General features: G+C 31.6%; 1 pseudogene; it reads right to left on the reverse strand.

Moving 5' to 3' along the window:
• Positions 1-4,793: 4,793 nt before the first annotated feature.
• Positions 4,794-4,936, reverse strand: LOC132272306 (U2 spliceosomal RNA; annotated as a pseudogene).
• Positions 4,937-13,152: the final 8,216 nt, after the last annotated feature.

Below are 13,152 nucleotides of genomic sequence, written 5' to 3' on the forward strand. Positions count from 1 at the left end.
TTTTTTTATTAAGTTGACTTGGATTGGGAAAAGGAATAGGGTTATTATTTAGCCTATAAATACACAACTATAGGTTGAAAAAGGAGTGAAAATATATCACGTAATATATTCTAGAGAGAGAGTTAGAGAGAGAAGGAGAAAGAGGGAGGAAGGAGGAGAAAACCCTTTAGAGAGAAGATCAAGGAAGAAGAAGTTTAACTTTCAATCCGAAAGTTTAAGGCAAGTTCTTCTTCTATCTCTTTCCCTTTGATTCGTGTTTCTGTACATGCCTAGGAAATTCCAGGATTTACTAAACACATAAAATTAAATAATTATGCATGTTTAATTGGATTAAAGTATAGGTTTTTGTGAAATTGGGTCATATCTGTTCTTGTGTTATAAATTAAAAAATGCATGATTTTGATTTGATTTCTGGTGTGAATTTTTATATGTTTGAATTATGTATTTTTTCATATATGTGGAATGATGGAACGTAGAAACGTGCCTAGGATTCCTGAACATTAAATAGGGACTAGGTTTGGGTTTAAATAAATTTAAATACACTCCATCATAACGATGCTTGCTATTTAAATGTTTACACAAACGAATGGATTTAATCTTTTAAAATGCTTTAGCAATTGAGAATAAATGTGTAGGATGAATTGGATATGGAGAATGCTTATTTGACGATATAATAAAATATCATCATGTATAAGATTCAGTTTGTGTAGGACATATGATATATGAGCTTAAATAAATAATAAGTCATTCATATTCTGTGATAACTTGATATCATATTATCATAGTTATTTCTGGAATGTTTGATGTATTTCTTTAATTATTACATCAATTGTTGGATTGTGTGGTTTAATGCACCGGTATGGGACGGTGGCATTCTAGGGACGGATTAACTTATCAGTTAAGTCCTACCTATTTTATATAAGGGAATGGATTAACTAAAATGTTAAGTCCTACTTATATTCAAGTCAGGTCAGCTGAACAAGTTGAATGACTTATAGAGGATTAATTTATTATATAAGGGAATGGATTAACTAAAATATTAAGTCCTACTTATATTCAAGTCAGGTCAGCTGAACAAGATGAATGACTTATGGAGGATTAATTTATACTGGATAGGATGGTCACTAGATTTTATATATATAAGTATGGTGCCATGATATGAGCTTGAGTCTCAGGATCAGTGGTTAGGGTGCGTATATCGCCAGGGATGTGTAGCTAGATATAGTGTAGTTGTGTACCCTGGTAGGTCTAGGTACTCATGCCCATTATATGTGCGTTTTGCATGTTGCCTACTATTCAGGTTGAGACAACCCTATAGTCTAGTGAGGTTCCTTTAGTGTGTATATATATATATACGGACTACTAGTTACTGTTGGATTGACTAGGATGTATACGTGTATCGGATCTCTGCTTGGACTGTAGTAGAGTAGAACTTGTTTGTGGGCCTGACCCACCATTGTTTTTCAGGTGTTCGTCACGAGTAGAGGTTGTTCGTGCTGAGCGGGGATCAATCTACTTCATTCTTCCGATGCTACATAGGAGTTCCTTTATGATTCGGTTTCCTGTTTTAGAATACTGTCATTTGTTTAGTTTGGATTTTCTAGGGGTCCACACAGTATGGATTCCCGAGTTGTATTTTGGAGGATCAGTTTTATCAGAAGAGTTTATTAATTAATGGAAATATATTATGAGGTTTATTATTAGATTATCATTTTAGTTTCTTGTCAGCATTTTATTTATTCTTCTTTATTCTTTTGTACTCTGTGTTCGTTTATTATCAATTTGTTTTGATATCCTCGGGTATTCGGGCGTGGGCCTGGCCAACCCACATTCGGAAATTCGGGGGTATCACAAAAGTCCATGCTACAGTCCGTTAAATTTGTTAACACAAGATTAAACAATTTAATCCTTCCTATCTGTTAACAGCGTGCACAGTTGCTTATTTTTATACTGTTAATTCTATTTGCACTACGGATTAAATTATGCAATTAGAGAGTTTAAAATCATATGAAATTACTTTTAAAATCCTCAGTCCAGTCCTTGAAACAATCCAGAACACCAAACACGCCCAAAACGATGCCCAAAATAGTTCCGGAACGCGTCTAAACAAGGCCAAACAAGGGAGCCTGCTCTCAAAACCACAGAGCAGGCTCAATACACCATGGAGCCGGCTCCCTAGCCCTTGGAGCTGGCTTTGTGAAGAAGGGAGCCGGCTCCCAACCTCCTAGAGCCGGCTCTCTCCCCCTTTAAGAGCACTGATCCCCTTTCAGCTCCGTTTCTGATAATCTGCTTCGTCTCCGGCCTCTTCCTACCCTTCTGTTCTTCCTTAAAACTGATCTTAACAATCTAATATATATATCCAGTATCATCCCAACCCTTTGTTTATAACCGTGAGAATTAATACAACAATTAAAACAGTACCAATTTGTATGCTTTAAAACAGACGACAAACACCAAACTTGCAAGAACTGTTTCAAACAAACTTAAACACATACATATGATCAAGTTGACATATATCACGCATGCAAGATTCAATTAATATTCAATTACAATCCTAGAGATCATCTAGGTATGCACAGAACACATGCCAACGGGAGAGAGAAAGAAAAGAACTTGCTTGTGTGGTTTTGGAATCAAAACCTTGTCGCCGTCTTCCTAAGCTTTCCGACAACGTCCGTTTACGGTCAATTCAACCTCCTACTGCCAACCTTCCCTCTTCCTAAGTCCGACCTTTAAGCCACAGCCGTCAGTCCTCACCGAACGTGCTCTGTTTTCTCAAAATCTCTCTATTTCTCTCTATATCTTTGGTACGTGAATAGGGTTTTTCCAACCCTTTTAGCAGACTTATAACAGTACTTATAGGCACAATTCAACCCTAAGTCTAATTGTTAACATAAGACAGAAACCCTAATTAAACCCTAGTCGGGCCATAGAATAAAACTTAATTTATAATCTATGTTGGCTACCAATACGTGACTTTTAAAATAACAAAATCTAATGTGAAATATTATAACATAAACCCTAATTTAATCCAAGTAAAATAAGTAATTTTCAACAAAATACAATTAGTCAATTAAAGATAATAAAAATACCATTAATTCAATTAAACAACAAATGTAATGAAATACACAATTAAACACTTAAATAAAACTAAATATTTAAAACAATTAACAATTTAGCAAATACACAATTAATCACACAAAAATGCAATAAAATAATTATTAACAATGCCGAGACTATCCTTTTAAAATTAGGAGTATTACACATGCCATTATAAATATATTTATCTATATATTGGCAACTCAACCATGCCTCCTTAAGTATATATATTTATACTTTTAATTAGTAACTCATCCAGGCTTCCTAGGTATGCGTTTTATTCATACAAATATTTAGGCCATGTATTTAAGTCTTTGAGAACTCATCCATGCCTAAAATTCAACCATGTACTAACTTTAAACTTAACGATGAACTAAATCACAAATAGACATCTCATGCATTTCATAAGCAAAATATTACTTTAATAACCAGCCTATCCAGATATACCAAATAAGAATAATTAATATTAATCATCTTGAATGATATATATATATACATACACATATATTATATAATATATAAATATGTATAATACCATCCATAAAATCAACATGCCAACAATTGAATCAATAATTAAGGACACACATAACAATCATCATATCAATAATTCACGAAATATAAATAAAATAAAACAATTAATCTAAGCACCTAATAAAACAAAGCAATTAAAACTTAAAATAAATGTAATTAATTCAAATTAAGTCAAATAAATTATTTAAAAATAAAATACAAGTAATTAATCACAATTTAATAAATCATTTAAAATATCGAGGTATTACACAAAAGGCCGAGAAATGTGTGATTATTATTTCTTTAGGTCTATAGTTTTTTAAGAGGCTTCCATGTAATCCTTTTTACTTAATACCAATGCGGGACAAGAAAAATAAATTTTATTAGGTAATTTGTAATTTGTAATTTGAATTTAACTCTTTAAATTAATTTTTATAAATTTTATTAGGTAATTTGTAATTTGAATTAAACTCTCTAAATAATTTTTAGGTAATTTTTTGTTTATAAAAACTCTTTTTTTTTTTTATATTAATAAATAAATACTTAAAGTTAAAAGGCCGAGAAAGTACTACTACACTTGATCTTAACCAAAATACCAAAAAAGGTTAGCCAAAAGGCCGACCCAAAAAAATTTAGTACTACACTTGATTTTAGCCAAAAGACCGAGAAAGGTATGATTATTATTTCTTTAGGTCTATAGTTTTATAAAAGTCTTCCATGTAATCTTTTTTACTTATAACCAATGTAGGACAAGAAAAATTAATTTTATTAGTTAATTTGTAATTTGAATTAAACTCTTTAAATTAATATTTATAAATTTTATTAGGTAATTTTTAAGTTGAATTAAACTCTTTAAATAATTTTTAGGTAATTTTTTGTTTATAAAAACTCTTTTTTTATATGAGTAAATAAATACTGAAATACTGAAACTCTTTGCATAAAGCTCTATAGTTTTATAAGATGTTTCCATATAATCCTTTTTACTTAAAACCAATGTAGGACAAGAAAAATAAATTTTATTAGGTAATTTGTAATTTGAATTAAACTCTTTAAATTAATTTTTATAAATTTTATTAGGTAATTTTTAATTTGAATTAAACCTTTTAAAATAATTTTTAGGTAATTTTTTGTTTATAAAGACTTTTTTTTTATTTTTTATATTAATAAAAAAATATTGAAAGCCAAGAAAGTAGTACTACATTTGATCTTAGTCAAAAAGCCAACTACACTTGATTTTAGCCAAAAAACCAAGAAAAGTTAGCCAAAAGGCCGACCCAAAAAAATTTAGTACTACACTTGATCTTAGCCAAAAGGCTGAGAAAGGTGTAATTATTATTTCTTTAGGTCTGTAGTTTTATAAGAGGCTTTCATGTAATATTTTTTACTTAAAACCAATGTGGGATAAGAAAAATGAATTTTATTAGGTAATTTGTAATTTTAATTAAACTCTTTAAATTAATTTTATATTAATAAAAAAATACTGAAGGCCAAAAGGCCAAGAAAGTAGTACTGCACTTGATCTTAGCCAAAAGACCAATAAAGGTTAGCTAAAAGGCCGACCCAAAAAAATTTAGTACTACACTTGATCTTAGCCAAAAGGCTGAGAAAGGTGTGATTATTATTTCTTTAGGTCTATAGTCAAAGAAGGTAAGAGTGAGTTTCCGACCCGGCGGGTCAATAAGGCGACCCTGAAAGTAGGGACGTAGCCGCCCCTTCATGAGGTTTTTATGCAATCCTTTTTACTTAAAACCAATGTGGGACAAGAAAAATGAATTTTATTAGGTAATTTGTAATTTTAATTAAACTCTTTAAATTAATTTTTTAAAATTTTATTAGGTAATTTGTAATTTAAATTAAGCTCTTTAAATAATTTTTAGGTAATTTTTTGTTTATAAAAACTCTTTTTTTATATTAATAAATAAATACTGAAATACTGAAACTCTTTGTACATTTAATAATATATATATATTATAATTGTAAATTTGTAATGTAGGGATATTTTAGTCTTTTTATTTAATTCTATAAGTTATAATGCTTTTGACAAAGTCAAAGGGTATATAAGTCATTTTATATAGTGTCAGAGTTCTGCACATGACGGTTGGGGTGTGAGTGAAAGACGGAATAAACGTTTGAAGGTTGAGTGATGGTTATTTTTAAAAGTTATTTTAATGTGATATTTGGCCAAATCTGGGGGGTGTCAGTAAAATTATCCCAAAAGATAACTTTTTAAAAATATATAAATATTATTATTATTATTATTTTTTATTCTCTTATTTATTTAATATTTGGTGAAGTTTTAGAAGAACACTGATTTCTGAAAGCACTAGCATTCCTTTCCAATAAATTGCAGCATACCAAAGCAAAGCAACTTATGAACCAAAAATTCTGAGGAATTTCAATGTAATGAGCACCACTGAATCATATCTGACCAACACATAATATCTCAAATCAAGTCTTGTATTAGAGCAAGACTAGCCACTATTAAGCTGAGAAATAGTTCAGATCTGAGGAAAGTGTTTAGTCTATACCTCAGCTTCATCTTCTTTTCATGCAAGGTTGCTTCACTGCTTGTGCTCAAACTTGGCTTTTATCCTAATCAAGCTCATGTTCAGATGTTGGAAGTCTGTTTGATGTTAATGCAAATTTGCATATGCTGGTAATGCTTGAAGTTTGTTGATGGTGATAATTTCTGGTTTGTTCTTTCATTATAGTAGAGGGGGAAAATTGTCAAATTTAGTTGTCATTCTCATAAAAAATAAATAAATAAATAACTTTGCTTCTAATAGAAATTGAAAGTATACAGTTGGGATCCATTAGATTTGATGGTGACTTATTTCTTATTTCACCTGCAAAACAGTCCCAAAAAAAAAAAAATTTATTACATTGTAAAATATATATATATATGTAGTTTCAAACTTTTGTTCTTGTTTAATCCGAAAGCAATAAATTCAAACTTCACAAGCCTAGGATCATTTAACCCTTAAAAATAAATCACTACAATCCTATATTTAAAAACAAAAAAATAAAAGGGGGGTGTTGGCTCACAATAATGGTGATTCAGTCGCAATGTTTGCAAAACAATGCAGGAAGGAAAAAAAGGCAAAAAAAATTATCATATAAACGCTTAGGAGAATTTTTTTTATTACATGACCGGATAAAAAATAATATAAGACAATGAAAAATCCTTAATTATCTTAGGCAAAGAAATTATAGCAAATAATTCTTTTTGAAGCAAATAGTACTTATCTCGGTTTTCAGAAATAAATTTTCTTTAAAAAAAAAATTACATATTATTTGTTTTTTTCTTTTCATACTTGTGTGAAGTTTTCCTTTGTATTCTGTTTTCTTTTTGAATTAAACCTCTTGGAAACCAATAAAAGGGTTTTCAAAACTAGATAACAACGCAAGACCTACTGCAACTCTCTCATGGCCCTTCAAACCCTAAACCTCCGAATCCCCTCTACCATTCTTTATAAATTAATTGATTTAACCCCAACAAAAAAAATTGGAAAAAGAAAATAAAGTGTTTTTTAAAAAATAAATAACTTTATTTACTCCTTTTTTTTTTTCTTTTTTCTTTTTTTTTGTATTTTGTTCCTTTTATTTTCTTATTTATTTAATGTTTCGGTGAAGTTTTCCTTCTACAATTATGTTTCCCTTTCAATTAAGAACAAGGATCCTTATGAAAGGGTGAAACCAAATCTCAAACCCTATAAAAAGGTTTCAAAATACAGAATAAAAAACACAAGCTTTAAGACCTAAACCTCAAAAACATTAGCTTTGTATCTATTCCCTCACCCCATGCTATATATAAAAAAAAAAAATCAAGGTCCTGTTTATTCCTCCTCTCTACATCCTCCGCCAAGTATGATTGCGGGAATTATATACTATTTGTTGTGTGATTATTGTGATATTTTGACATTCATGTCTATGGTGAGTTGGTTGCAAGACTTTCCATGGACAGACATGCCCCCAATTAGGTGTGTGGTGAGTTGGTTGCGAGACATAAATAAAGACATTTCATGGGAACGCATGCCGTTTTCGGCCATGCATGACTTGTGCTACTTCCTCTCGAGTCTTTTTAAGGTTATCTTTCCACCTATCTTTCCACCTATCCCATCCATGGAGGTTCTGGATCTCTGCTCAATTGTTACTTGGATTGCGTTGGATACCCTTGTTACCATTCTTTACAGGAGTCGTTACTACTCTGCTATGATGTGATACTCTTATAATGAATTTTGGTTCCACTGTTTTTCAGATGCTGATGAAAATCATCATGGATATGGCATCTAATGGTGTGCCCTTTTCGGATGTTGATGAAGATCACCATGGACGGTTGGTAGAGGCTTATTACGGGTCTTTACCCTTTTTTTCTCCCCCAGTTATTTCCCCTCCGTTGATTGCTAACCCACGATTTCTCTTCACGTTTTTATTTAATTTTTTTCCCTTTTATTTCTTTTTATGTTATGTTGTAATTAATATATGGATGTGACAACCCTTCAAGTAAAAAGCAAAGTGAAGTTCTTTGATAATATTTGCTATGGTTTGATTTGTGTTGAATATGGCAACTTTTAACTTGACAGTACACTTACCTACGATAAGTAGAAAGTTTTTATGTAAAAATAAAGCGACAAGTATTCTTGTAATATAACTAAATTAAAATGCCCCATTTTTGAGTCTTATCAGGAGTATGGTTCCACCCACACCCGGCACCCTTTTTGCTTTCCTGATCGTGAATTTTCTTGCTTCCCTTCTCAATGTTCCTAGTCCTACTCCCCCACTCTAATTTTATATATATATATATATATATATATATATATATATATATATATATATATATTATTTGGTTTATTCCACCCACACCCGGCACCCTTTTTGCTTTCCTGATCGTGAATTTTCTTGCTTCCCTTCTCAATGTTCCTAGTCCTACTCCCCCACTCTAATTTTTTTTTTTTATATATATATATATATATATATATATATATTATTTGGTTTATTCTTTTCATGTTTTGTCAAGTTTTCCTTTGTATTATGTTAAACCTTGTTAAAAATCTTTCATGACCCTTCAAAACTTGAACCTCCAAATCCTCCCTACCATTCCATATAAATTAATATATATATATATATATATGTGTGTGTGTGTGTGAACCAGAGAGGAGAAGCTTGTTTAGATGGACATTGGATTAAGAATAGATCTAATTACTGTAATATTATGTTTGGAAGTGTCTTGCATTTGGATTGAAATTGAAGGAATTAAGTTAAAATTTTGTACTAACTTTTTTTTTTTCAATCCCAAATAATTAGATATATCTAATTACTTTATTATCCCTCACCTTTTTTTATTATTAATTTTTTTTTCTTAATTGGTAAGACACACGCATGCCTCCACTTAGACTCGAACCCCTGACCTCACAGGTATTTCATTGGTAAGACACAGGTATTTCATATGCGAGATGATTCGTCATGCTAAAGTTTTCAAGAAATGTGACTGGCCTAGTGGTGTTATCCCTCACCTTTTTAATACTATTCTGACTTGCCTCTAATTCTCTCCATATTCTTTAATTTTCAATCCTGTTAAATCTTAATTTTGTTTTTTTTGGAAAATCGTTAAATCTTAATTTTGTTAAACCTGAGAGTGAAGTCAGTGTGTATTAATCAGTAAGTGATAAAAGAGCTTTCAAAAAGGAGAAGAATGATTGTCTTTGTTTATTAACAAACTTGAATGCAACACGTCTTTACAGAAATTAAAAATAAATCACTCCTACATTCCTGCATTTAAAAACAAAAAAAAAATAGAAGGGGGGCGCGGGGACACGATAAAATAATAATAAAAAAAGGCAAAAAATATTATTAAATAAACGCTTACCAGAAAAAATATTATTACATGGCCAGATAAAAAATAAATATAAGACAATGAATAATCTTTAATTATCTTAAGCAAAGAAATTATAACAAATATTTCTTTTTGAAGCAAATAGTAATTATCTCGGTTTTCAGAAATAATTTTTTTTTTTTTTTTTATATAAAAAAATTACTCTATATTATTTGGTTTTTTCTTTTCATGTTTTGTGAAGTTTTCCTTTGTATTCTTTATACTTTTTGAATTAAACCTTGTTGGAAACCTATAATAGGGTTTCAAAAACTAGAAAACACAAGAGTTAAAGAAAAGACCTAGCGCAACATTCTCTCATGACCGTCAAACCAACAATAAACATGCAATGCTTTATTATTATTATTATGGTGAGAATAGATTATCTTCATTTACACAAATGAGAAAATAATAATGAGATTAAGTCATGACCAAGCTTGTCTAGATGGTTATTGGATTAAGAATATATTTAATTATTGTAATGTTATGTATCGGGGCACCGAATTGGTAGGGGTGCACACGGTACAATTTCGTTAGGAACCGGATCCAACAATTCTTTAAAAATGAAACCGGAACTTCGGTTCGATTCCACGGCTCCCACCTTAACAGCCAAGAACATCTTGCAGTAATCACATTAAAACGTATCATTTGCAAGGCCTACGAAGTGCCATGCTTAGGTGCCTTAAATTTCAAGCAGCACCTAAAAGATCAAAAGCACAAAGCTAAACCGCAACAGTTGCAACTAAGTAGAGAAGATAACAAGGAGAGAAAAGATCAATGACCATGGTGTGAACCGTGTCAAATTTGGTGCATAGATGAGGATTTGATGAAGATGCACCTAAAAGGTCAAAAACACCAGGCTAAACTACGAGAGTTGGAAACTCATAAGAAAAACGGTGGAGATCATCAGGCTAAACTACGAGAGAAGGGGAGGCGGAGTTTGAGAGGTTAGGTTTATTGGTTTAGGTTTTAACTGAGGAGAGGCAAATATAATAAATATAATAAGGGAAAAAATCACATAACCCCCATATATTATCATTTTCGTTTTAAAACCCCCCATTAAAATTAAACACTCCTGAACTAAAGAAATACTATCAAGTTACTACATATCCGTGACTAGGGCTGCAACTCGGGCTGGGCCAAGCTGAATTTACCCAAGCCCAGCCCGAAATTTTCAGGGCTTGGGCAATGTTTTTCTGTTTTAGGTCTGGGCTTGGACTAGATATTCTAAGCCCGAATTAAATTCGGGCTGGGCTTGGGTTGATATTATATAAAGCCCGAAGCTCAACCCGAACCCAGAAAGGGTATATTTATTTTAAAATTATGTTATTTCACAAGTGTATAATAACTTAGTTGGTAGTATATTTAGGATTTTTCTTACCGAGCACTTTATTAAGGTGTGAAATGACGAAATTAACCTTATAATTTAATATTAAATTTAAAACTGATAATTATAATTTTTAGGGAAAATTACATATAAATGGAGTCAAAGTTCCATATTTACTTAGAGGCTGAGTCAAAGTTCCATATTTCTCTAAAATGGATTGCTGAGGTGGCACATGGTTTTTTACTGTTTAGAAATTGTGGTGCCTAAAATACCCTTCCGTGAAGGTACTACTTTTTCTTCGAAGGTACTACTTTGTTTAACTGAAGGTACTACTTTTTGGCGTTTACGTACCATGTTTTTAAAACACCCGCGAATGTACTACTTTTTCTTCAAAGATACTACTTTTTTGAACTGAAGGTACTACTTTTTTGAACTGAAGGTATTACTTTTTTGTTAGGGAAGGGCATTTTAGGCACCACAATTTTTTAAACTGTAAAAAATTATATGCCACCTCAACAATCCATTTTAGAAAAATATGAAACTTTGACTCAATCTCTAAGTAAATATGGAACTTTCACTCCATTCATATGTAATTTTCCCTAATTTTTACCTCCACCACAGGCGACCCTCTTCTCCAAACTCTTTATCGGTACTCTCTCTCTCTCTCACACTCTCTCTCTATATATATATATTGTATCTGATGTTCTATATATTAATACATACACATATTATATATATTATATACACACACATAATTATATTGTATCAGGCTCTTCTCCAAACTCTTTATCGGTACTCTCTCTCTCTCTCTATATATATTGTATCTGATGTTCTATATATTAATACATACACATATTATATATATTATATACATACACATAATTATATTGTATCAGGAGACAGGAGTGCTTGGTTTCTGAGAATCAGTGCAAGAATGAAACTTTACTTCCTGTCTCCTACGGGTCTGGATACTATGTTCTGGGAAAGTAGGCTCTCAGTTCCCTTCCCCCAATTAGAATCTGACTTCACACTTTGCTGAGTGACTGCGGCTTCGGATGTGGATGGTGATGCCTTCCCCTACGACGAGTCAGAATTTCTTCGATAGCTGGGACATATTCTACTTCTACACAAGCATCCTCTCAACAGCTTCATTCGGCCGAGCTCTCTTCAATTGCTTGCTTCATCAAGCCAAGCGCCTTACCCAAGTTAAATTATTTATGGTGATCACGTGCTGAAAATGGAGGAGAAAATGAGATACAGGAAGGAGGGTTGGACAGGCTAGCGCTATGGAAGATGGAATGGTTTGATTCCCAAGGTCAGTAGTGGTGTGAAAGGACAGATCTACCAAAGGATGGTTTTGTACTTGTGAAATGATCAATCAGAGGAGAGAGAGCACCGATCTGAAAAGGGTGAGTTGAGTTGGATTTAATACAAAATGGGAAAGCAAATTGGAGTGGGAAGTGACCGTTTGAACAGAAATTGCATCAACTTAACAAGAAAAAAAAAAATGATTGCTCTGTTTCTCTGATGGGTCTGGTTTTAGAGAGAGAAAGGTACAGAGAGAGAGAGGGGAGAAGAGGAAGAAAGGCAGAAATTGCAGCAAATGGGTCCCGGAAGGAACTGGGTTGACTCAGAGTGTGAGAGGAAGAAGACCCACTTAGTTCAGGGTGCTTAATTTTAGTTGGAGTTTTTTCTGCGAAAATAATAAACGAGGCAGGATTATGTGATTTTTTTCCATATAATAATATACTAGTTTATGACACGAGTAATGACACACTTAACACTATGGACTTGACAGTATAGTACTATAGTTACTAATTATCAATATTATACAATTAAATATAAATATATAATATAATCAAATATATATATATATACGGTTTGATTCCCACATGCTTAGAATCGGAACCAAATCTTAAATTAAAGGTTTCTAATTTTTGGAATCGAGACCAGAATCGAAGCCCCCATTCTGTTCGGTTTCACAGTTTTTTGGTACACTTTTACGAATCGGTGTCTTAGATTTGGAATTGAAGAAATTTAGTTAAAATTTTGTACTAATTTTTTTTTTTCAATTCCAAATTTAAAAGGCCGATTCAATGTCGCCAACCATAGCATAAAAATCACCTTACGAAACATGTCTTATGTAAAAATAAATAATAAAAAAGACAGATTCAGCAAAACAATAATAATAAAAAAAATCTATAAATTCGAAACAAAACAGTGGTCTTATTATTTTGAAAAAGTTGCATAAATAAGTTTTTTTAAAGAAATTAATTATTATTATTAGCAAGAAATTCGCTTAAAGAAACTCTAATTCTCACCTTCCATATTGAGAAGAGGAGGAAAA

This window comes from Cornus florida, unplaced genomic scaffold, assembly GCF_030987335.1.
Source record: "Cornus florida cultivar Cherokee Brave unplaced genomic scaffold, ASM3098733v1 CherokeeBrave_3.0.0_Hap2_Chr08, whole genome shotgun sequence".
Lineage (NCBI taxonomy): Eukaryota > Viridiplantae > Streptophyta > Magnoliopsida > Cornales > Cornaceae > Cornus > Cornus florida.